Source organism: Vespa mandarinia, chromosome 13 (assembly GCF_050613455.1).
Source record: "Vespa mandarinia isolate Hongniang chromosome 13, ASM5061345v1, whole genome shotgun sequence".
Classification (NCBI taxonomy): Eukaryota; Metazoa; Arthropoda; class Insecta; order Hymenoptera; family Vespidae; genus Vespa; species Vespa mandarinia.
In genome coordinates, this window is record NC_140822.1 from 1757501 (window position 1) to 1779605 (window position 22105).

Here is a 22105-nt window from a genome sequence, read left to right on the forward strand (position 1 = left end):
CAAATTGATGTGTATAATTCTTAACTAATACTATATCAACGAATACGTTAAATTTACGAGTTTTCAATTTCAATATGTTTTTGTCTATATCTCGTTTAGACGACTTGTAACCTTGTATATAATGTTTACCTTATATACCAAGTCTCTAACAAATACATTTCTATATTTAGAAAGTTATTTAGATAATATAATATATATCTCGTGTATACAAAAATTTGAAATTTTCGTAATGTCCTCTATCAAGTTTGTTATAACAGATATTTCTGTACAAATTTTGAAATTTTCGATAATTGTCGATATCTCATTTATATAAATAATTATATTGTCCATACGTATATGTACATCCAAGGACATATATGTATACATTAGCAAACGAATATTCCTATGATACAAATTTTCGAATAAAATGTTTTTGTATCCTAGATAATTTAATAATCAAAATGGAATTAATTTACCGTAGTAACAAATATGTAAATATTTTTTTAATTAATTAATATTATTTAATTATCAATAACGAAACAATAAATAATTTATCCTATGAAATACATGAGATATTCTTGTCAATGATATTCGAAAATCATTATCAAAGTAAATTTCACCTTGAAAACTTCGAGGTAATAATCACACGTGGTAATAATCGAGAGAGACTTTGAGATAAACGTCGAGATACACGTGGTAATAAAGGACGTGCGAATTGTTAAAGAGGATTGTATAACCGACTGCATCATACTCTGCATATACACGTATATATATATATGTTTATGTGTGTGTGTGCACCCATATACATAACCCATACGTATGCGTATCTATATATATATATATATATATATATATATATATATATATATATGTAAATATATGAGCCAGTGATTGTGAAATTGTTCTAAGAAAAAAAAAAATACCCTGCATTTACAATAATGTTATACAATGATTATACAATACTTAGATTATTACAACTATATAATATATCTAATATACATAATTATATATAATTACATAATATATAATAATACCATAGTGATATATTATTATACCTTAATTGTGTGAAAAACTAATTTAAAATAAAATAATTTTGGATTTGGATCACTTTTATAATCACTTCATTGACTCGTACAAGGAAGAAAATGTGCATGTAAATATAGATTAGAGGATGAGAATTATCTTTAGCAACGGTAGCAGTATCATTACTGCCATCGGTAGCAAAAGTTATATATACATATATATATGTATATATATATATATATATATAATAAATACGTACATATATGTGGGATGAGAGAAAAGAGAAAGAAAAAGAAAGGAGAGAGAGAAAGAGATAGTGAGACAAGCGGCAACGAGGACGACGACGTCCCCCAACGGGTGGTGGTAGTGATGGCGGTGGTGGCGGTGGCGGTAGAATCGCCTCGGTATTACTTCGCGGATCGTTCGGCGAGGTCATGGTCAGCTGGCGTGCTGAAACCGAGAGTCAACAAACTCTGAGTAAGCGAACGAACCGAACCGAACCGAACCGAACGAAACGAACCGAACCGAACCGAACCGAATCGAATCGAACCAAACCGAGCCGAACTGAACCAAACGATCAGGTTTTCAAGCGTTTGGCTAACATCGAGTAGACTTGAATAAACGAACGAGTATCTTTTGACTGACCAATCACCGACCATTTTTATTGGACAATTAACTCGACTACCAACAAACATAACACCGTCTTGAAAACAATCATTTACCGGTACTCAACGTGTTCATCTCTGAACGATGATTTTCCTTTTTTTTTTTTCTTTTACTCTCTTGGCGGCATGTCTACTGCTAAAAATAATTTGGGATCATTATTTATAGCTTCTTTTTCTCTCTCTCTCTCTCTCTCTCTCTTTTTCTCTCTCTCTTGTATGACGCGATCGTTGTGTGGCAGGTGCAGTATTCACGATCGAAGGAGTAAAGAACGGCTTTTATTCTCGACCGTTCGCACGGAAGATCCTCGTCTCTATTGTGTATGTAATACATACTATATATATATATATATATATATATATATATATATATATATATGAATGTATATATATATATGTACGTATATATATATATAGTTGTTTAGAAGCGCGTGCCTTTCGTAGGACACGCACGTCGTTTAGTTCTTCCTTTTTTCTCCTTTTTTCTTTTTTTATTTCTTCTTTCTTCTTTCCTTTCGATCAAATATTTACTGCTCAGCATCGATTCTTATCTCAAAATCGATTGTCACTGAAACGTTCGAAAAAAAAAAAGAAATCATTAAACGTTAACAATACTTATATAATAAGTATGAATTAAATATTAATATATATTGTAAATTAAGTTATTCTATTGAACATATCTAATTATAGATGAGAGGAAAAAAAAATGCGATAAAAAGTAACGAACGCTATTTAAACAATTGAAGTGTGAAAAAGTAAAGGTTAAAATAGTACAATAAAAAAGACAAAAAAAGAAACAATCGGAAAAAAATAGAATTGCAGAGATTATACATAGATAATAAAAACGGAGAAAATCCCGCGTTAGAGAGTCATGTGTACGTATATATATATATATATCTACGTATGTTGAATATATGTCTGTATGTAGTATGAACGTAGCAGCAGCGGGTCTCGTGACGTCGTCAGTTGACAGAGGCACGACAGTGGCAGCAGTGGCGGCGAAATGATGCGCACGCGCTGGAGTCGCGCCTTTCAAGCGTGACGTCATTGGGTAGCGGGGCGACGAGCTAGCCAATAGGCTAACGCCACGTCATCGCCTACCTCCGCTTCGCTCGTTTTCGTCGTCGTCGTCGTCGTTGTCGTCGTCGTCGTTGTTGTTATTGTTGTTCTCGTCGTCCTCGTCGTCCTCGTCGTTGTTGTCGTTGTTGTCATCGTCGACCCAGCCGCCGGCGGAGACGGCGACGGAGACAGCGAGTCACGTGACGTCATAAGCCACACACCAGAGCCACGCCGCCCGCACGCGAGTTCAACGACCTCGAGCACCGAGTTCAATACACCGCCGTACTCGAAGAGAGATACCGCCGCCTCTCTCGCGAGTTTACACCAGAGTTCCTTCCTTCGTTTCGACCTTACCCCTATACACCTCTACCCCTTACTCACGCATTCACCCATCCCCACCCCCCAACCTTCTCCCATTCCCATCTATTTCTCTCCTCCTTCTCCTCTCTTCTCTAGCGGGATTCAGACATCCTTGCTAGGAAGAATTTCCTTTACCTTTATGATATGTATCCATTGAAATGTATATTATTTTGAATATCCCGCTCGTGTTTTCATAATGGCTGCTATTTCTAACTTCCACCAATCAGGTGATTCGAAATATATATATAAAGATATATATATATATATATAAAGATACTGATTCTGAAGTGTTGAAAATTGTTATGTCTGAAGCTGGATTGATTTATTTGATGAGGTGTACTTACATATATATGTAAATAATTTCGAATATCCCTCTCATATACTTTCGCAAATGGTTGTTATTTCTAATCTCCACCAATCAGATGACTCAATATATATATATATATATATATATATATATATATATATATATAAGGATATTGATTTTGAAATGTTAAAAATTGTGTTCATCTTTTAAATTTAAAATGAATTATTTGATGAGAGGTAAATAATTTCGAATATCCCGCTCTCGTGTGTTTTTGTAATGGCTTCTATTACTAACCTCAACCAATCAGATGATTGGAAACATATGTATGAATCTTCGATTGTGCCGATTCTAAAATGTACAAAATTGTTATTTCTAAATCTGGACTGATGTGTTATTATGGATTAAACCAATGAAAATGAAAAACTACAATTGCAAATTGTCAGTGAGGAACTTTGAAATACGACAGACTGTTACTGTTACTCGAGGAAGAAAGAGACACACCTCCCTTCTCATTTCAGTCGTCGACTAACTTCGACTCTATTCGGATTCGTTCGGACTTTCGACGCTTCGGAATCCACGATTATCGTTCGATCCATGACCGCATCTATTTCCGTATACATATATATATATATATATATATATATATATATATATATACATATACACACACACACATACTTTAAATGGTACTATAGTAATCAGTAAACATTCTATAATTTTTTATTTTTATTTCATTTTAATAATATCCATAAAAAAAGAGATATAATAAATTCAAAGATACGTTCCCATAAAAAAAAAGAGAATTAATCGCGTTAGAAAAGATTAGAATCTTTCGAGTAACGGTCCCTTCTTCCTCCCGTTTTTTTTTTATTCCGCGACTCGCTACTGCACAACCCACCGTATTTCTTTCTTTGATTTATATTTATTTCGTTCCTCGGCCGCTACCATCGGTCTGTTTTCATGCATTTGCCGACCGAGAAAGTTAAAATTAGTCGTCGCGACGACGTTGCATCTGGGAGTCAACGACTTCTCTGTATACGTTCTTCTCGATATGTATATCCAGAAATCAGAAACTATGGGAATATACACGCTCCCGTGTAAAATATGTATGTCTCTATGTTAGAGATCATATTTTATCACTTGAAAAATGTTATCTCTTCGAATTTTTACCCCATCACAATTTCACTGTCTAATCCATTTACGGAATCCGAACGATAATATTTTTTCTTTTTTCTTTTTCTTTCTTTCTTTTTTTTTTTTTTTTTTTTTTATCTTATAAGAATATAATACATACGATTGATAGAGATATTTATACGGAAAATACAATTCGGAGATGAGGAAAGTGTGTTGACACCATAAACAGCAGTGGGAACGTAGGTACACTTGAGTCACGTGGTTAGAGACAGACAGAGAGAGAGAGAGAGAAAGAGAGAGAGAGAGAAAGAGAGAGAGAAAGAGGGAGAGAGAGAAAGAGAGAGAGAGAAAGAGAGAGAGAGAGAAAGAGAGAGAGAGAGAGAGAAGGTGCGTGTCGAGACCACGTGGTTTGGCATCTGATAAGCGAAACTCAACATGAATGGGATTTACACCTACACTTTGTACTTGACCACCTTGGTGCATCCTTTCGATCGTTTTCTTTTCCGTTCGCTCTTCTTTTTTATTTTATTTTATTTTATTTTATTATTATTTTATTTATTTAATTTTTTTTCCTTTTTTGTTTTAACAATTAAGTCGATACTTATTAAGGTGTACAAAACTTATGTAATTTACATATATATATATATATATATATATATATATATATATATATAAAATAAATTTGTTAAATTATGAGGATATTTTTTATAACGATTGTCTTGAAAAAAAAATTTCTTTTCTTTCTTTTTTTGGTTTCCATTGTAATCACACATTGTCGATATATATTTCTTAATAATTAAGAAATGATGAGAATTAGAATTATTGAATAAGATTAAATAACATAACCTATTATTATCGATCATTCGATCGTTCTCCTTCCTTTGACGCACAGATGGTAACTAGTAAACACCAGTCGAGTTTATCGATTCGTATGAAAGTAACAGTGTTCTTGTGAAAAAGCGAATCGGACTAGATAAGAGAAGGCGTTGGCATACTTTCGCTTTGCTGTAATATCTCCTCGTTGGTTTCATTGTGAAATACGGCTCGAAATTCAAAACGTCATTTCGGATCTTATATTTGTAATAAAACGTAAACGAAGAATTGAAGGCGATTAATTTATCATCTTCCTGGGAAGAAAACGAGAAAGAGAAGGAAAGAAGAAAAAGAAAGAAATTTATCTAATTTTTTTTTTTCTTTTTTTTTCTCTCTCTTTTTTTTTATATAAGAACTTAATTGTTTCCATGTGTAAATATAAGAAACGAAAGAAAAGGAAAAACTGCGCGACGATTTCACTTTTTTTTTTCTTTTTTTAGTTGGAATAAAGACGAGCACGACACGTCTTAAAAAAGGAAATTATTGAAGATTTCATTTTTGTACGACGGGCTTGAAGGTAATTTTGAAAAATAAAAAAAAAAAAAATAATTTCATTATTAAAAAAGAAAAAAAAGAAAAAAAAAAATTCATTGATATAAAATAGAATAAAATAATACAATTGACAGCTTCGTTAAAACATTCGTATAAAACACGTATGTAGGATCGATCTATTATAATTACGAAAAAAAATGTTCTCGTATGAAAAAATAATTGTAAAAAGAATAATTGAGAATCACTGGGAGAGAAAGAATCTTTACCCCAAAGATAAACCAACGGTGAAACAAGAGAAACGAAACCGGAAGACGGCGGCGGCGGGGTCCTATATGTCTCTATGTATTTTGGGTAACTCGTATGCTCGCGAATGTGGTGGGGGTAAAAAGCGTTGGGATCGACGAACGAGTTTTGCCTTCGACAAATACGACCCAACACGTTTTTCTTTTTTCGTATTTTTATTTACGTTTTTATTTATTTATTTATTATTATTATTATTAGTATTATTATTATTATTATTATTATTATTATCATCATCGCTTATGCTTTCGAGCGATATCTCTTATTCAATGTCCTCGTCCATCACATACAAAAATATAACAATCCGTTGTTTATGTTAATTTATATTTAAATACGTTCTTTCCAATTCGATTTTCCCCTTTTGTTTCAAAATATAAAAGTCATACAATAATGTTTTTTTTACATACTTGGATATATTTGTATATAATGTATGAACGTATATATATACGTTCATATATTTATGTTCTCTTATCAGTTTGCATATTAATCATTTGCCTTCTACAAACTTGAAGAACTATAGAGAATCGATGTAACTAGGCCTGAACTCATCTTTTATTCAAAAAAAAAAAAAAAAAAAAAAAAAAAAAAAAAAAAAAAAAAAAAAAAAAAAACAGCAGACAATTGGCAATGCATAGTCTCTCTCTCTCTCTCTCTCTCTCTCTCTCTCTCTCTCTCTCTCTCTTTCTCTCTTTCTCTCTTTCTCTCTCTCTTCTGTATCGTTTCTTTACGTACAGGAAGGAAGTGTGTATAACATATATACATACGCAAGTTGCTGTAACGTCCCTCATTGAACTACCGCTTGGGGGGTAATCGAGAAACCGAGTCGACTAAAGCCGACTTAAGTAAGCTAGGAAACCGGCTGGAGAGGAGATACCGGTCGAGAGACCTTGACAAGAATTACCCCCTTTTCGTGTTCCGAGAGGTTTCGATGAAAAGCTATATCTTCGTTTATTTTCGCCTGAGGTGATGCGATGCGATGCGTAGCGTTGCCTTTCGCGGAAAGCAATTAGATCTTTTGTGTCTCACATTTTTGTTTCCAAAGAAAACGAGAGAAAGAACGTTCCCCTATAATTATAGCTATATATAGTATTATAGTATTACGAGTATTATATAGTATTTTACTGTTGACCATTCGTTTATTATTATCGTAGTATATAAATATTATTTAGCATAAAAATATTATAATTACTTATATAAATTTATATTCACATACATACGCACGCACACACACACACACACACACACACACACACACACACACACACACACACACACACACACATATATATATATTACAAATTATACCTGAAGAAAAATACCATCAATAAAAAATAAGAAAAAGAATAATAAAAGCAAAAGATAGATTGGAATAAACGATGAAATTATGATTAATATTTATTCGAAAGAACGTTTACTTAAAACGCAAAAGATTCAAGGAATAGATTATAGAAGTTTGTAATGTAAAAAGTTTGGTGTACGTGACAAAAGGCAGGTAGGTAGAAAAGAAGTTGGCTTATTCGTCGTCACCGTCGTCGTCGTCGTCGTCGTCGTCGTCGTGTGTTAGAGGAGGGTAAAAGGACGAACGAACGCAAAGGATGGATGCATCGGGCGGTGGCTCGAGCGCGATTGTCACGATGCGTCTGTAAAACAGGGCCATTGCGCACGCGCGGTTCCCCAATCGCGTCCGTCCATCCGTTCGTCCATCCGTTCGTCCATCCATCCGTCCGTCCGTCCATCCATCGGTCGGTCCGTCCTTCCTTCCTTCTCCTCCTTCTCCTCACCTTCTTCTGTCGACACGAAGGAGAGGAGCGCGCGCGTTTCCCTTCAGCGTGCCGTCTCCCCACACTGACAACGACTGGGGACGCCGCGGCATGGCTCTAGCTATCCCCACTCTTACGGAATTTCTAGCGCCCCCACCCCCACTCTTAGTTACTCCGTGCGGCCACCGTCGTTCCGGTCGTCGTCGCGTCAGTCGCGTGAGAACCTTCGCGGGGGGAAGGTGCCTCTCTTAGCGCGCACAGCTCGCCTTTTTTCCTTGCTTCAACACTGCCATTAGTAGTATATCTATATACAATATCTCTCTCTCTTTCTATATATATAATATATATAATATATATATATATATATATATATATACAGAGAGATAATACATAATATAACATAATATTACATAAATGTATGTTATTATCATCAATTTGTAATCTACGACATTTCGATACTATCGAGAGAGAGAGAGAGAATGTCATGTGTTCCATCTTTTATGATAACAAAGCGGTGTAGTCGAAAGTAAAAAAAAAAATAAAATAGAATAAATAGAAGAAAAAGAAAAAGGAGAAAAAGAAAAAGGAAGGAAAGGAAAGAAAGTAAAATAAGGGGAAAAAAGAAAAAAAATACAGCAGCAACGTCGCCGCAATAGTGCGTGAACGCGGTATAACGAAAATAACGACGATATTGGTGTCCGTCTTCTTTTTGGTGTTTTATAGTGGTGTTTGATGTGTCATGTTGATGATGGTGCCGAAATGATCTTAGGACTGTCATAACGAGTAAGATTGTATTCTACAGAAGAAGAGGAGGAGGTGGAGGAGAAAGAAGAAGAAGAAAAAGAAGAGAAGAAGAAGAGGAGGAGGAGGAGGAGGAAGAAGAGATCACTGTCCTGGTCTCTTTGTCGTTATTGTCGAGTGAACGGACATATATATATATATATACACATATATACATAGGTGTTCTCGAGCGTGGTATTAGCACCGTAAACGCGGCGTCGTTCCGGTCGCGAGGATCGACGCCCAGCGTCCGTCCATCGACAGGTCGCGAGCTGTGCGCGTGTGGATGATCGAGAGTGATGTCTATCTAGTGTGCAACCGCCCCCAATTGTCCTCTCCTCTCCCTCCCCCTCTCTCCTAATCTCCTCTTTCTCTCTTTCTCTCTTTCTCTCTTTTTCTCTTTCTCTCTTTCTATCCATCTATCATCTCTTTTCCCATCCATGCGTTCTTCCTTTTCATTGCTGTGATTGATCATCATCTAAATCCGGACGGCGAAATATTGGATTATTAAGATCTTTCTAATTCTTATCGTCCATCCCCTCACACACCCCCGTCTCCGTCGTGGATAATTTCAATGGTAAGTTTATTTTAATATTTCTTAATTATATTTCCCCAATAGAATTGACTTTTTACGAATTATTAATTTGAAATGAATTCGTTCCCTTTGTGTGTTTGAATTTTGTCGAATTTGAATCAATTGACTTGATTAATGAAAAGAAAGAAAAGGAAAGGAATGGAAAAGAAAAAAGAGGAGTGACGGGGAAACAACAAGAAGAAAAGGAAAGGAAAAGGAAATATTGTTTTCTTTCTTTCTTTCTTTCTTTCTTTTTCTCTTTTCTCCGCCATTCGTATCGAAACGATCGGTGATCGACGTCGAAAGATTCTCACGTGGTGGTTATCGCGTGACCGTAGAGGATTTTCTCGTTCTTATTCGTAACGTGTAACGTATGTACACATATTATTTATGCATATATATATGTGTGTGTTATGTCTGTGTATATATATATATATGTATATATATATATATATATGTACACGTATAATGTATGTACGACGTTGTTCCCTTCGTGGATGATCGCGGGAGGGCGCGCACGAACAGTGCTTCGGTTTTCGGTGGTTGAATTAGAGAAGGAGAGAAAGGGAGAAGAAGGGGGAGAGAGAGATAGCGAGAGAAAGCAGTCTGGGCGTGAAATTTTTGGCGACTGGGCTCGATCGATGCCTCGAGGAGAACGAGGAGGACGAGGACGACAACGACGACGGGTTCTTCCTCTTCTCCTCCCTCGTCCTATACCCTCGTCCTTTGACCCTTAAACGAGCAAGCGCCGTGTGCGCGCAAGGAAGGTACTACGACGGCCCTTTCTTCCTTCCTTCCTTCCTTCCTTCCTTCCTTCCTTCCTTCCTTCCTTCCTTCCTTCCTTCCTTCCTTCCTTCCTGTCTTTCCTGTTTTTCCTGTCTTTCTTTCTCTTCTTCCTATTTAGTTTCTACTTTCTTTACAATTTCCGCTTTCTTATTCTCTCTTTAATCCTTTTCGTTCGTCCCGTTTTTAATCTCTCTTTTAAACGGCACCATTTAATAAATAAATATATATATATATATATATATTATATTCGATGTGTGTGTGTGATAATAGAGACTTAACATTAAATTTTGATTAATCACGATAATGGAGAATGATGAAATTAACTCATTATTATTAAAATTTATAACAGACATCTAACAAAACGATTTTCGAAAATCGTAAATATTTCATTGTCGTTGATAAAAATATATTGGCCAATGTTGAATTATAATTAAAGGAATTGTTTTCCGTGATTGGAGCGTGTGCAAGAGAGATTATGATATGTATAATCCCATGCGAAAAAAGAGGGGTGGGGGGAAAAAAGAAAGAAAGAAAGTGTCGAAACAATATGCGAATTGGAATTGTCAGATTGCCGTGTATAGTAGGTCAATGCAACAAGTCTCATAAATGCCGGAGTTGGATGATAATGCGCGAAAGGTTGTTGAAGAATGTCGCGCTCAGCGCATTACTCTCTCTCTTTCTCTCTCTCTCTTTCTCTCTCTCTCTCTATCTCTCTCTCTGTCTCTTTCTCTCTCTCTACAAGTGTATATATTGCTAACAGCTGAAAAACTAGGTCACGAGTGTGTATATATCACAATCCTTTGTGTGTGTGTATGTGTATTTGTGTGTTGTATGTTCGTCCATGTGTATATTTTGTACGTTCGCGTTGGTTCGAAGCAACCCGCTTTGCCTTGTTGCAACTCGCTTGCGACCTGGCCGCGTTAATTATCACTCCGTAATTACTCTATTACAAAAATAGAATCTAATCGGCCCCCTTTCTCTCTCTCTCTCTCTCTCTCTCTCTCTCTCTCTTTTTCACGCAATACATACAGATATATCGTTTCTTCATCTCTTATGTCGCCATCTTTCTTTTATTTTCGTCGTTGACCAATCAGAGAAGGTTATAGTAATAAAAGAAAATGGTTATGAAATAAACGAATGCGATTAAATCTAATAGAAAAATTTCCCGCGCTTTGAGCGAATAAAATCGTTAAATTCAAGCTTGACGAAGTTCGAAACAATAACAAGGGAGGGTTATGTACAATAGAAACATAGATATGTTCACGCATATACAGTTTTGGAAACAATAAGAAGAATATATATGATATTTGGATTTTTTTTTATTTCCCACGCGCGGGTACCTTTATAAAATTCAAATACAAAATGTTAAAAACCACGAGATAGGATTGTACATATATATATATATATATATATATATATATATATATATATATGTATATATAGAATGATAGAGGCGGCAAGCCGGTACAGTACAGAATTGAAATTCCTGATTTCACGGTCAGTGACCATGGCATTCGGGCAATGCCGCGATGTTGTCGAACGAGTCGAAGATCACTGCCCCTGCTCTTTTTCCCTCGACGCAATGGGATCGATGACACCAAGTACCTCTACTCTGTGTTATCCTTATAAACATTATCTTAAAAAAGAATAACAATAAAAACAATAAACAAAATATAAATATATATATATATATATGTGTGTGTGTGTGTGTGTGTGTACAGAGTGGATCAAAGTTTCTATTTTAAAAATCAATTATTTTCTCTTGAGATTTAATCAGTTTGTATCTTTGGTTTCTATATAGGGTCTTTTAGTTTTAGAATTTGGTAAAAGAAGAAAAAAGAGGAAGTTAATTTAAAAATTTTTAAATCACCTGTATAATTCTTGGTCCATCCTTTACATAATATATAATTTATTTCTATTTATATATACATATATATATATATAAATATAGATAAACACACATACATACATACATACAAACACATTAAGATCTCAGAATTAATCGACAAAGTTCAAATAATTCCGTTCGTTCCTTGACACTAGTAAAATATAGACGGTGCGATATCCCATAGGAGTAATCCGCACGCGAAACTAGTTTTATAACGTGCGTGAAGGGTTACGTTTATATACGCTTGTGTATAATCGGTGAGAGAATAGACTGTATCTACGTATATGTCTATATATGTATATATGTGTATATATATATATATATATATATATATATATATATATATAATATGTATATATGTATGCGCTTCCACGCACAGTTAATCACAAGTACATACATATATATATATATACACATACACGCGCACGCTTTCTGCCGGAGAGAAGAGAGCCAGATGATACAGGTACTAGATAGAGATACTCTCTGCTAGGTCGTTCAACCCAAGCTTACTATTCTATACTCCTCCAAGCTTCTTTTTCGTTCGGCTTTTTTATTCCACCTTATTTTCATCCTACAAGGGAGAGAAAGAAAGGGAGAGAGATAATTTTCACAGTTTCGTTTTTTTTTTTTTTTTTTTTTTTTTTTATTTCATAAATTCTTGATTGATATTTATGGAAGTAAATAATGATAATAATGATAATAATGATAATAATAATGGTGATGCTGATTTAGAATAGAAAATAGCATATAAGGTCGTTACCATTGTTGTTGTTGTTGTTGTTGTTCTTATCTTTCGTTAATCTCGCATATTATATGATATTCCAAATTTTTCCAACTGACCTTTTACATGATCGAAATTAAATTCGATGTTACGCGAGAGGAAAAATAGAGGATTAACAGAATAAAGAATAAGAAAAAGAAAAAAAATAAAAGATGAAAGAAAACAAGGGAAAAAAGATGATTTCATATTTTTAACGAAAAGAAAATTAAAAAATGAAAAAAAAAGAAGGATAAAGGAAATAAAGAAGACATAAAAGATACAGAGAAACAAAATCGTCGACTATGTACACACACACACACACACACGTAGGTACGTATGTATGTATGTATATACATATATGCATACATGCATATATATACGTCAACGAGAAACTCGACGACGATGATTCTTCTTTTTCCATGATATATCTCTAGAAGTACCATGAAACGTTGCTCCTTTTCTCGCTCAGAGAAAATACAGATAACTCAGTTCTATCCTCTTCCTCCTTTTTTTCTAGTTCTCTCTCTCTCTCTCTCTCTCTCTCTCTCTCTCTCTCTCTCTCTCTCTCTCTCTCTCTCTCTCTCTCTCTCTCTCTCTCTCTCTCTCTCTCTCTTTCGCGCATCTAAATCGTTGTATTATGTCGAGGAGCCCGAGGTTTTGCCGGTTCCGAGGAAAGCCACGGAATGGCCATGAGAGTTCACTATCCTCGACTGAGAAAGACTCGAACCTACCTCCTCCCCCACTCTCTCCCTCTCTCTCTCTCTCTCTCTCTCTCTCTCTCTGTCTCTATGTATATATATATATATATTCTTCTTCACGTGATCTCCTTAACCCTTTCGAGTTAGAGAGACTACTCCCATATCATCAGTGACTAATAGTTAGACAGACAGACTAGATTAAAACAGACAGACAGAAGGACAGAAAGTGTAGCTTTGATGAGGTAAGAGTCCTTCCTTTTTGTAGGACGTGTCAAGAAAGGGTTTCGTCGAAGCCCATGCGAAGAAAACGATCCTTTCTTGGCTCCTAAAACTGGTTCCCCTGTCGTTGCACTTTCCTGAGCTACATCGACCATCTTCGACTTCGTCGTGTCGTCGTCGTCGTCGTCGTCGTCGTCGTCGTCGTCGTCGTCGTCGTCGTCGTGTCGTTGTCGTCTTGACTCTTCCTCTCTCTCTCTCTCTCTTTCTCTTTCTCTTTCTCTTTCTCTTTCTATCTATCTATTTATCTTTTCATTGGTCGTTTACTACTACAGCAACAGCAAAATGAGAAGTGCAAAGCAAGGAAGAAAGATAGAAGAAGAAGAAGCCAAAAGCAAAAGAGGGGGGCCTAAAAGAGAAACGACGAATTGCCAGACCTCTTCTTTCTCTCTCTCTCTCTCTCTCTCTCTCTCTCTCTCTCTCTCTCTCTCTCTCTCTCTCTCTCTCTCTCTCTCCCTCTCTCTCTTTCTTTTCTTCTTTCTATGTGCGGATCCTTGGCCCTCGAATATCTCCCCCTATCCCTCATCCCTCACCCTGCTTCACCTCACCTCACCTCATCCCAAGCCTATGCCTACCTTTACCCCTACTACTTCTTACTTCTATACAGACCCAATCCAACACAGAGGGCACATCGTTAGACGGTTTTAGGAGTGAGTTTTCGTGTCCAGCTTCTCTTCTCTTTCTTTCTTTCTTCCTTTCTTTCTTTCTTTCTTTCTTTCTTTTTCTCTCCTTTTGCCTTTCTATCTTCCGTTCGCAAAGGCCCACGGGAGTGACCCTGAAAGTTCAACAGCCCTCCCTCGAATGGCGCCCCTATACTCCCCCGCATACCCCTCCCATACGAATCCTAACTTTGCTTAGGGCCTGCACACTCTTATTTTTCTTTTTCTCTCTCTCTCTCTCTCTCTCTATCTCTCTCTCTTCTATCTTCTTCTCTTTCTTTTTTCTTTTCAACGTCTTGTTTTTTAGAATACCTTGATAATCCTTTAAGTTAGGATATGAACAATGTTGAGAAAAAAAGTTTAAGAATTTTGATTTGTATTATTTATTAGGACATCTTTGTGGTATGATACACAAACGATCTTATTTTAACTTATTTTCCTCTCTTATTTTTTTTTCCCCTTTCTTCATTACTTGTTTTCGAGAATAACGTGATCAGGTTGGTTGGTTAGTTGATTGGGAATATGAATAATGTTTAAAAGTTATTAAGCTTTAATTTGATATTATTTATCATGATATTGTGCGTGCGCTTGGTAGTATTCCTCTTTTAGATTTATCTTTTTTCCTGTCTTCTTTCTCTTTTTTCTTTTTTTTTTTTTTTTTTTTTTTTCTTCTTTTTCCTTTTAAATTCCACGATGACGTTTGGTTGGTACATGACAAATATTGAAGAGTTTTTACTTTTATTATTTATTAGGACAGGAGGGAGTATGATGTGCAACAGGTTGGTTGGTGGTTGCTGTATACACACACACACACACACACATTATACATACATACATATATACATACATACATACATACATACATACATACATACATACATACATACATACATACATACATACATACATAGGAATCAATTAAATTCGACACGTTTGTGATTTATCCCTTTACTACGAGGATTAACTGCGGAATTTATTTTCAACGTTATATATCGAGGTTTCATAGAGAGTAAAGTCGTTTAAAGCGGATTTATACATCGACTGAGAAAGAGAACGTGAAGAAATGGCAGTCACGATATATCGTGGCGAGAAGCGCATTGAGTAAGGTCAAGGCGACAGCTGTTTTACCACCGTCATCATTGTCGTCTTCGTAGTTGTCGTTCTCATCGTCGTTTTCGTCGTCGTTCTCATCGTCGTCCGTTCCTCCAATAGTAATTGTTTTCCTTCGTGGAAGAAAGTGAAGGAGAGGGTTGGGGAACGGAAAGGGAGAAAGGATTCGTACATCCATGAGGGACGGGCGTCACCTGCAGATTTACAGGTTTATGTCTAACAGGAAATCATTCGACAACGTCATCGTCAATCAGATTTTGCCGTTCATAATGAAAATTTATTTCTATCTTTAGTTTTTTACTTCTTACTTTATAAGCGATCTTCATTTTTATATTATCGTTGCATTTAATCCATATACATTATCCTAACGTTTTTTTATTTATTTTCTTTCTTCTTTTTTTTTCTCTCTCTCTAATCTATTATTTTCATAATTTATAAACGTCAAAGAATCGTAATCCCATTTGAAAATTATTTTGTTTCTGTTTATTTGCAACGAAGTTTTTCAAATTCGCAACTCAATCCAATTTAAAATTGTTAAAAGTTCTATTTATTCATAATTAAAAGTTCTAAAATTCGTTTAGAACTTTAATCTAAATTAATATCTCGATTTATTATTGCATGACCAAAAAGATATTCTTTCTATAGTTCATAAACAAACCAAAACTTTAATCCAAAGTTTTGTAAACGTTTAATTTTCAAAGTAAAGAAAAAAGAAAGAGAGAGAGAGAGAGAGAAAAAAAGTAAAGTCTGATGTCATAATAATTTTCCCATAGAAATTTCTATGGCCTTTACTAACTTTTATTTGTTCCAGAGAAATCTTCTTCCTGCGTTTTACGACTGTAGTTTAACTTTCGAACTAACAAAGTGAGGTTAGGTGTCTCTACGAGTTCACCATAAAAACATTTACTTTTCAAACTAGAAAGTAAGGTTAGGTACATATATCCACAATTTTCGTAAAATTATGAAACATGTCTTAAGTTTGGTTAGGTTAACCCCCCCCCCTCTCTCTTTCTCTCTCTCTCTCTCTTTCTCTCTCTCGTCTAATTTCCATGAAGAGTTGAATGAAAAATTCCTTAGGACATGTCTTCTCATTTCTCTTAAAAGTAATATCTCAAAGAAGAAGTAGAAGGTCTTTTCCTGTTTCTAGACTTGTTCTCATCTTGTCAGCTGACGGCAATCTAACAGCATATATATATATGTATATATATATACATATATGGTTGATACACGAAGAAGCGAAGAGAGATACGCGAGTGTTACGTGCCTGCTTGAAGGCCTCGTCCTTCATACGTGTAAGCACGCATACATATACGTTTTACAAAAAGAAAAACAGAGAAAGAGAGAGAGAGAGAGAGAGAGAGAGAGAGAGAGAGAGAGAGAGAGAGAGAGAAGATAAACGACAGATTTACACGCACTGAAAACAGATACGTGTGTGTACGATGAACGCGCTGACGCGAATGCGATTTGCAGTCGTGCGCCGTACGCGCCATGCAACGGCGTGTAATCGAAGCTTACGTCATCTAGTTCCTCCTCTCTCTTCCTCCCTCCCACTGTGTGTCTCTTTCTCTCTCTCTGTTTCTGACACGTGCAGTTAACACACCTACGTACTCATACCAATGTAATCTGCACGCGCGTGCGCGCACATTCTCATTGTTCTCTTTGTTCCTTCGTTCCTTTTCTCTCTTGTTCATTTTTTCTTTCTTTCTTTCTTTCTTCTTTATTTATATATATATATATATATATATATATATATATATATATATAGCTTGCCTCTACCGATTGTTATAACTTCGTACAGAACCTTGTGCTCTAGATTTTGAAAAGATAATTATCGACGATTTGGAAATAATAGAAATAAAGATGGAGAATACTAGGATGGTATGGGGGGAGAGGGGGAAGGAGTTTTAATTGATTTTTGAAAATCACCTAGGAACTTCTTTTTTTATCTAGCACTATGTTAAACGTAATAATTAAATAACAATCAGAAATGTTCAAATTAATTAATTGCAATGCAAAGTTATGATTACAACAACACATACCATCGATGATTACGAATAATCATATGAAGTAATAATACATTCTAATATTACACAACACGAGATACTATTATTGATAGTCAAAGAACGAAACGAGTTTAATGTCGAGCTTGCTCTCGAGTTGCGTCAGAGCGCAAATCATTCGCTGGTTTTTTTTTTCTTCTATTTTTTGTTTTGTTTTCTTTTTTCTTTTCCTTTTTTTTTTCTTTTTTCTTTTTCTTTTTTTTTCCTAACTAAAGATCACAATCTGATATTATTGCTAATGAGCTAAGGATTTTTTATGAGCCCTTATTATATATCGTGGTCAATAATCCCGTTTTACGATATATAAACATACACACATACACACACACATATATACATATATGCATGCATGCATATATTTTTATATACGTTTCATCGCGAATGAACGTCATATATCTTGTTGATTGTATCGTATCGATCAATAATAAGATCGACACGAGGCAGGAATATATTTTTTTTCGATTTATGCGAAAGAAATTATGATTTATGATTAGAAGCATTAGTTATTATCTATTTTCATTTATTATGCAGTTTTGGAAATAAAAGTATCAAGCAGAAATAGAAAGAGAGAGTGCTGCAATTGACTACGATCAATCAAAAAGCTTTTCCCGCGAAATGCATAATCGAATAATACTGCAATAATCAAATGAAGTGATATTTTTCATGATAATATTGTTTCTATTAATTAATAAATTTATATTGGACATATATATATATATAAACAAAAAATATATCCAATTTGTTTAAATAAAAATTAATTCGAATGATAAAATTATGAAGGAAGAGGGCGAACAGGGAAGTCTTTTTTTTTTTTTTTTTTTTTTTCTTTTTTTTGTTTAGATATAACGAGTAAAGAAAAAAATTTTACAAAGGAAACGAGTCAATAAGAAAGAGTTTGTGTAAGTTAAGTTTCGCTTTGTGCAACATAACCAACAACATTCGTTATCGAACGCGTCGACACGGAACTACGAAGAGGACAGAAGCGCTACTCGAGATCGCGTGCGCTTATCGCTCGTGACGCGACGTGCTTTGTAACGGAGACAGACATATGGCGAAATGAGATAGACAGAGAGAGAAGAGAAGAGAAGAGAAGAGCAGAGAAGAGAGAGAGAGAGAGAGAGAGAGAGAGAGAGAGAGAGAGAGAGAGAGAGAGAGAGAGAGAGAGAGAGAGAGAGAGAGAGAGAATGTTTCGATGAACACGACACGTTTGCCAGTAGCGGAGCAATCAAAATCATTTATAAAACATTGAAAAAATATTATTCACATCTTTTTCCCTCTTTTCATTTGTTAAAAAAAAAAAAAAGAAAAAAAAGAAAAAAGAAAAAAAAAAAGAAAAGTCAATTAAAAAGCTCACGTAATCCTCATCGCCGCCATTTTGATATTTCCCATTGTCACGTACGGTAGAAAAATATATGAATATGAAAATTACGTTTTTTAAAATTTTATACAAAAAGAAGAAAAAGATTTCGATCCATGATAAGTATTTAAAGATTAAAATTTATATATATTCGTGTTAATGAATTCGTACTTTTCGTTCGTTAATGAATTCTTACAAAATTGATCGATGAATTTTTATCGATTATCATTTATATGAGATTGGAGGTTATGTTTTCTAAATTTTTATATAACTAATGTACACACACACACACGCACGTACACAGAGTTTATTTTTGTGCACGGATGCAACGGAATTTCGAGATCGCTGGAATTAGCACGGCCGAGCAAAAATATGAGTGGGTGGTTGAGTGAGTAGAGTAATGAAGTGAAAGAGGTTCAAGAGGTTCACGTTTTCTACCAGCACGTTCCTTCGTTCGTTTTCGTTCGCACTCTCGACTAATACATGACAGAGGGAGAGAGAGAGTGGGAGAGTGAGAGAGAGAGAGCGCAATAAGGCCGGCGTACTACGCGAACCATACGAAAACTCGCGTGCCGTCGACAGTTAAACACGCTTCCGATGTTGCACGCGTCTGGCCGGAAGTCAATTTATCCTCTTCGCGTGTCCTTCTGTTTCTTTTTTTTTTTTTCTTGCCATTTCCTTTTTTATTTCGTTTTGTTTCATTTCGTTTTCAATTTTATTCGAAAGGGTTGAATGATATCGACATTATAAGTTACTCGTTATATATTTATGTTTCATATTGTTGATTGTATTTTGCCTTATGGATTTTTTATTTATAGGTTATATTCTATGTACACACATATATATATATATGTGTGTGTGTGTGTATGTGTATTCCGCGCTATACGTATAATACATATATTCCCCTATACTATATCTATTATAGGTTACGTTATATACATATGTTGCATACTATAGGAAATATTGCATATATGTGGATACGAAGTTATATGGATGCGTCGCATATTATAAGCATTATTACGTGCACATATTTCCAATTAAATTCTAACCTATCTCTTCGAATTTCTATTTTAAATTCGAACCGACTTGACCGTATATGTTTTTTCAAATATTATACTCGTAGAAACCATCGTGATTGAAAAAAAAAGAAAAAAAAAAAAAAAAACTAAAAAGGAAGAAGAAAAAAGAGGTAAAAAAAACACTAACAGTCTCATCGACGTAAATCAAAGATCATTAACGTAATTAAAATCCTTTGACTTCTTTTTTTCTTTTTTTCGTTCTTTGAAAAGTTACCAGGGTGAACAATGCATGGGTATCGATTTATGCAAAATCGTGCATCGGGGCTGATTCTCGCAATGGAAGATGCGTTTAAAAGCGAAAGAGAAAAAAAGTGTGGTGTAAGGGATGGAGGATAGAGAGAGGGGGTATTGAGGGGATTGTTAATCGGGCTGGGGTCTACACGACCCATGGGGCCCCCTCTCTCCCTCCCCTTTTAACCCATCATCCATGCTCGCCTCGCATCTGCCAACTCGGGATATTCAGCGGCTCTTTCCCTATCTTCTTTCTAGAACGCATATTCGAAAAAAGAAGGGTTGCGAGAGGTCTGGGTACACAGAACCGAGTATGTTCTACGTGCTGCTTAGCTTCCCCCTTTTCCTGGTGCGTTCAACATTTCTACAATGCCATGTATGGTGTAACATACAAAGAAAATAATCTGTATATGCCTGTACAAGTGTACCCGTTAGTATGAGTGTGTGGTATATGTGCGTACGAACTTCTCTTCTAGTTTTATAAAAGTAGAGTCGTCTGCTCGAAGAGAGCCGGTGCAAAATACCGTCAGCACTTTCTTAAACTTTTAGGTTAGTTTTATCGTTAAACTTCCATTTTTTTTTTTCTTTTTGTTTCCTTTTTTTAATTTTATAAACACATATATATATATATAGATTTTTTTGTATATAAATATTGTCCTAACAAATCGAAATTTGTATGAATATTGTCTCATTCTGACATTGATTTTAAATATATATATATATATACATCTTTGAACTTTTAGATATATCAATCGACATATTTTTATTTCCATGAGATTTTTTGTCTTATGAAAAAGAAAAAAAAAATCCTCTACCTTTAAGTTAACTTAAATTCGTAGAGATTATGGTCGTATTAAATCTTTTTCTTTTCTTTTCTTTGCTCCTGTAGAAAAATCTCTTCTCCATGTGAAAATAATTTCTACAACGGATGACTATTACGTGAATTTTGTTCACGTAGTGTCGTAGTATACGGTAGGGTGAAAATCGGATAGCGTGAGGTGAAGGGATAAAAGAAGGGTTCTTCGAATGGCATGCCGGTTTCCCGTGCGATGCTCGTCGACCCTCGTTATTCAATCGAAACGAAGCATTACTCATTTATTGTTCTACCCTTGTGCTCGATGGTCAGGGGAATATAGCACGGCGACAACAGTCGTCCGAGAGTGCTAACGACGAGAGCAATCGAACAACCTGATTAACGTGTTCGACATTTTCAAAAATTTTTTCTCTTTTCTTTTCTTTCTTTTCCTGTTTTTCTTCTTTTTTTTTTTTGTTTTTTTTTTTTCGATTGAAAAAGAAGAAAAAGAAAGAAGCAAAAGAATCTATTTAGGTTCGATACCATTATACCCATATTAATTTTTAAATAAACACACGTACTGAATAAATAAATATATATGTATTTTTTTGTTAGATAATTAAATAATTTTTATTTGATATTTAAAAATAATTATTTACTCTCTAAATATACCTATATGTTATTAATTATTTACTCTTTAAATAGACCTATAACTTCTTGATAGATCAAATATAATTTTACATCACATTTATTTTACACCACATCCCAAATAGATTCAAACCTAACCTCAAATTTGCCTTTACAAATATCAACAAAGTTTATATATATATATATATATATATATATATATATATATATATATAATACATACATACATACGTTCGTTGAATATTTTATGTTAAATTTACTCTTGTATCGATCGTTAAAGCCGAGTTTAATAGTGACGTATACTATCGCATACCAACATAATCTAATATGTTAAATGTTAATGGATACCACGAAAGAACGATGGCGTTCTCAAAGATGGTTCATAAACGATGATAGCCTTGGAGAATGAACGAACGGAGGAGTCTTATCGAACTCTTTGATCATCCTCTGATTCTCC

General features: G+C 34.9%; 1 protein-coding gene across 4 annotated transcripts in view; it reads left to right on the top strand.

Annotated features, from left to right (window-relative positions):
* Positions 1-22105, top strand: part of Utx (Utx histone demethylase) — a 55405-nt gene that overhangs the window by 7554 nt on the left and 25746 nt on the right. The window contains exon 1 of one of the 4 annotated variants that reach the window (XM_035872421.2): positions 8165-9306. The exons of the other annotated variants lie outside the window; for them this stretch is intronic. The gene's annotated coding sequence lies outside the window, so the exon portion shown is untranslated. Of the gene's footprint in view, positions 1-8164; positions 9307-22105 lie in introns of those variants that run through there. 4 annotated transcript variants of the gene reach the window in all.